This window comes from Colossoma macropomum, unplaced genomic scaffold (assembly GCF_904425465.1).
Source record: "Colossoma macropomum unplaced genomic scaffold, Colossoma_macropomum, whole genome shotgun sequence".
NCBI lineage: Eukaryota > Metazoa > Chordata > Actinopteri > Characiformes > Serrasalmidae > Colossoma > Colossoma macropomum.
The window spans coordinates 39370-45324 of record NW_023495300.1 but is presented as its reverse complement, the minus strand read 5'-3'; positions in this window follow the sequence as shown (position 1 = coordinate 45324).

The window sequence follows — 5955 nt, the reverse complement described above, 5'->3', positions numbered from 1 at the left end:
AAGCTCAGAGATCACAGTCAAATAAGTGACAACATTGACAACCATTGCACTTTCAGTGGTTTTCTGCTGTTTGCAATGTGAAATGCTTTAACTGGTGAGGAAACAGTGGAATCGGTTCAGCCTTGAAAATCACATACTCATCATATGCTAATACGCAGCATGCATTATTTGCTAAATGCCTTGTATTGTCTTTCAATCAAAAATGCATTCCAAGTTCTAAAATTATTTTTCATGACATACTGCAAATGCCCTTTGTACCAAATACTTAAGACTACATTTAAAACGTGACCTGCATGTTTAAAATGTAGGAGAAATTGTTAAACATTGAGCAGCAAATTAAGTGTCAGAAATCATTTAACAGGACAAGTAATTCAGAATACAGAACAATTATGCAATTCGATGCTTTCTTTCCTTATTTGATCTATTATGTGTCAATACTCTCTTTGCTTTGCAATTCCTTGTCATTTTCATTGATACAAAAATAAATGTGTTGGACTGCATAAGTGTGCTGTGTTTATTTCCTACACTGATGTTTGTCATTCAAAGCAAGTGGCACTAAGAAAACTTTGAGAGAGATCATGTGATCTAAATGACTGTGTGGTGAATTAACAGAAAGGTGCAGAGTAAAAACAAGGACATTTTACCCCTTTAACTGCTAGTCTAGCTCAAAGACCCAGCTAGCCTGGCATTGCAGTCTCCAGTTAGTTGATAATAATAACCCATAACCTTGTAATATTGTGTTACAGTGCATTACAACATTCATGTTTACAATGTTTTTATGGCAAGATATTACACTGCACTACACTTACACTGTGAAACCTGACATTATACAATTATATTATTCTATATATGTTGCATTTTATAGTATATACTTATGTACTCTTGTTTTATGGATGTTACTAACAGTACTTGTAAGTAAAAGCTTACACCTGCCATTATAAGGTGCTGTATATGCCATATAATGCCTTAGAAATGCATTGATAAAGCACTATGAATAAAGTGTTTCCATTGTCAACTTTCACAGTTCATTTACCTGCATTCTCTTTCTTCAGCTCCTCAATCTGGCTTCTGAAGCTTCACCCTCTGATCCACCACCATGTCCCTAAGCTCAGTCCACAGCAGTGGACTCCTCTCCATCTCCTTAGCAGTGATCAGTATTGTGTCACCCATTTTGGGTTGCTTGAACACATGATTACACCTTCTGCATCTTTATAAAACAAAAGAACGAGTGTTGTCTCTGTTTTTCTTGTACATGCTTCGGTAAATTGTTACCTGTGATTGTATATTTGAACACCTAGATGTCAGCATTGTAACATTAATGATAGCTGGAAAGAGCCAGCAAGACTTACACAAGGATGCACCAAGATAAAGATTAGGGAACTGATTAAACACGCTGAAGTGTTGGTGCATAAACTCATCCAGCTGATGAATTAAACCAATAATAATGCATATGTAGAGCACAATTTGTGAATAACAAAGTCCTGGAAAGACAATTAGTGCTAGATGTGGCAGGTTGATGGGTCAGAGGAAGACCTGAAATGAAAATAAGAATAAAAAACAAGCAAGCAAAGCAAACAAAAAGCAGATAAGCAGCTTTTCAAGCATAACAAGTGAAAAATCCAATGTAACAATCCAGTGATTTGTCTCATTTATGAGTGATAAACAGAGTCTGTCTTGTTTTAATTATGCCATTATGTCACTGCACTCCAAAAGGAAATGAAAGTGAAAGTGTGTGCCTGGAACTTTAGGAGGTGACACAGTGAGCCATGTTTTTTACTAAATCTTCCATGTATTATTATGTTTAATTTATGTTAAATAGATTGATTTGTTAGATTTTTTCTTGATGCATTTCTAGAGATCCTTGCATAAATGTATATAATATATAAACATTCTAATAAAATAGGTGCTGGTTGCTGGGGCGACGCAACACCGCAGCTATGAGGCTGCCTAGACTGGCCACTTGTGTGATGCAACACTACAGCTTTGTGGTCGCCTGGGGTGGCTGCTTGAACAACACTACACCAGAGCGATGAGGCTGCCTGGACCGACTGCTTGAGTGATGCTACATCACTGCTAAGAGGTTTTACTGGGCTGGCCATTTAAGTGACGCTGCATCACACATATGAAGCCTCCCCATCTGTCCACTTGAGCGACTTGACACCACAGCTACGAGTCTGCCTGGACTGACCGTTCGAGTGCCACTACACCACAGCTACAAGGGGCTGAGAGGAACCTTCCCCCATGGTTAAGGTTGTCTCAGGAGTTTTCCACCCACCAGCTAAGGAACTGTGTTTGTGTGTATTGTGGACTGTTTTATTTATTGTTGATTATGTATTTTATTACTACTGTACTTTATGATTATATATTAAGCACAACACACATCATGTGTGTTGTGCTGAGGGCATCATCATCATCATGTGTGTTGTCCTGTGTCCTTCATCATCATATCTGTTGTTCTGAGTCCATCATCATCATCATCATCATCATCATCACCATCATGTGTGTTGTCCTGAGTCCTTCATCATCATGTGTGTTGTCCTGAGTCCTTCATCATCATATCTGTTGTTCTGAGTCCATCACCATCATCATCATGTGTGTTGTCCTGAGGGCATCATCTTCATCATGTGTGTTGTCCTGAGCTCTTCATCATCATGTGTGTTGTCCTGAGGGCATCATCTTCATCATGTGTGTTGTCCTGAGTCCTTCATCATCATGTGTGTTGTCTTGAGGGCATGACCTTCATCATATGTGTTGTTCTGAGTCCATCATCATCATCATCATTGTGCTGTCCTGAGTCCTTTATTATCATCATGTGTGTTGTCCTAAATCGTTCATCATCGTGTGTGTTGTCCTGAGTCGTTCATCATCATGTGTGTTGTCCTGAAGGCATCGTCTTCATCATGTGTGGTAGTTAGGCACAGATATGTGAAGGTTTTGTTATTTTTGTACAACTTCTACCACGAAAGCTGGCAAATGTTTCATTTTGAGAGTTAAGTTTTTTTCCATCACAAAAAAAACAGATTGTTTTCTCATTTGGTCCTTAGTGAGCTCAAAATGGCAAGAAATAGTATTTTTGTTAAGTGAGTAATAAGCTAAACTGAAATAATTAGGCTATAATAACATGTTTTCATGAACAAGTTTAGTCATTTGAAATTAATGTCATTGTCATCATCATCATCATATATGTGTTGTCCTGAGTCCATCACCATCATGTGTTGTCCTGGGTCCTTCATCATCATACAGTATTTGTTATTCTGAGTCCTTCATCATAATGTGTGTTGTCCTGAGCTCTTCATCATCATAATCATGTGTGCTTTCCTGACTACATCATCATCATATGTATTGTCCTGAGTCCTTCCTCATCATTTGTGTTGTCCTGAGTCCATCATCGTCACATGTGTAGTCTTGAGTCCTTCATCATCAAAGGTGTTGTCCTGAGTCCATCACCATCATATGTGTTGTCCTGAGTCGTTCATCATCATGTGTGCTGTGCTGAGGGCATCATCATCATCATCATCATCATGTGTGTTGTGCTGAGGGCATCATCATCATCATCATGTGTGTTTTGCTGAGTCGTTCATCATCATGTGTGTTGTCCTGAGTCGTTCATCATCATGTGTGTTGTGCTGAGGGCCTCATCATCATCATGTGTGCTGTGCTGAGGGCATCATCATCATCATCATGTGTGTTGTGCTGAGTCGTTCATCATCATGTGTGTTGTCCTGAGTCGTTCATCATCATGTGTGTTGTCCTGTGTCCTTCATCATCATGTATGTTGTCCTGAAGGCATCTTCTTCATCATGTGTGTTGTCCTGAGTCGTTCATCATCATGTGTGTTGTCCTGAGGGCATGACCTTCATCATATGTGCTGTCCTGACTCCTTCATCACCTGTTGTGCTGTCCTGAGTCCTATATTACCATCATATGTGTTGTCCTGAGTCCATCACCATCATGTGTGTTGTCCTGAGTCATTCATCATCATGTGTGTTGTCCTGAGGGCATCATCTTCATCAAGTGTGTTTTCCTCAGTCCTTCAACACATGATGATGAAGAACTCAGGACAACACATATGATAAAGATAATGCCTTCACGACAACACACATGATGATGAACGACTCAGGACAACACACATGATGAAGATGATGCCCTCAGGACAACACACATGATGATGTAGGACTCAGGACAACACACATGATGAAGACGATGCCCTCAGGACAACAAATATGATGATGAAGGACTCAGGACAACACACATGATGAAGACGATGCCCTCAAAACAAACCACATGATGATGATGAAGGACTCAGGACAACACACATGATGAAGATGACTCAGAACAACACATATGATGATGAAGGACTCAGGAAAACACACTCAGAAAGATGATGCCCTCAGGACAACACACATGATGAAGATGACTCAGAACAACACATATGATGATGAAGGTCTCAGGAAAACACACTTGATGAAGATGATGCCCTGAGGACAACATACATGATGATGAAGGACTCAGGACAACACATATGATGGTGCTGAAGGACGCAGGACAACACACATGATGATGAAGGACTCAGGACAACACATATGATGGTCATGCCCTCAGGACAATACATATGATGATGAAGGACTCAGGACAGCACATATGATGAAGATGATGCCTTCAGGACAACACACATGATGATGATGGACTCAGGACAACACACATGATGATGATGGACTCAGGACAACACATATATGATGATGATGATGACAATGACAATGATTTCAATGACTAAACTTGTTCGTGAAAACATGTTATTATAGCCTAATCATTTCAGTTTAGCTTTTTACTCACTTCATAAAAATACTATTTCTTGCCATTTTGAGCTCACTAAGGACCAAATGAGAAAATAATGTTTTTTTGTGATAGAAAAAATCTTAACTCTCAAAACTTAACTCCACATTAAAATAGATACCTTCACAAATTTACATATAATGTACAAACTCACAGATAACATTATGTTGCTATGCTTTGTGGAGCCTGTTAACTTGTGTTCTAAGTAGCCAACATTTGATAACTTTCATTGTAAGAAAGGCTAACTGCTCACCTAGCTGGCTAGCTAACATTTGCTATCTTTTGCGGTAAAAGTTGTACAAAAATAACAAAACCTTCATATATCTGTGCCCAACTACCAATTTAGCAGAAGAAAATAAGCAGGAGTCTGATAGAAGTGTACCTACCTTAAGATGAGAAACTTTAGCAGGTGGGTTAGCTCTGCTTGCAGCTCCTGATTTAGCTCTGCTCCTTCTTTCCAATTTCTTTTGAAAAGAAAACAGGCTCACACTGATGATGTCAAAGACATTACGAGATTTTGATTGGCTGATGTGTTTTGTTGGCCTGAGGGCTTCATCACAGTTGTTGCCCTCAGGACAGCCGCGACTTGGCAAAATCAGGAGATGCGTGTTTCTACAGTTGTTTGCTTGTGAGTGCATTAATATGATTTTATTCTGGCATCTTTATCTACCATCATCAACTGGACTACAGTATTAGATGCACATTAATGGGATTCGGCAGGAGTAATCTAAAACCTTGGGGTCACTACACAACTTTTAAAGTCTGGACAGATTATAAAACACTGGGTGTCTCACACTATCCGCAGATTTTTTGGGGTGACTGAAATACTGGGGATTACACACTGAATGATTAGGGATCACATGCTGCTCGACTTTTAAGCTGTTTCTGAACTGAACAGAACTCACGCAAACTCTCGCATTCTCCCGTTACTAGGAGATGCAAGTAAACAAACATGTAGCGGCTGCTGCTGTTTTCTCTGCCGTTTGCGCTGACACAGTAAAGATAAACATGACTAAGTGAGGGTCATGGATTTAAAGATGAGATCAGTGTGGTGTGTTTTTGAGTTTTAAATGTACCTAAACTTGATTGTGCCTTAAACTCAGCTCATTAAAAAGCTTCGCT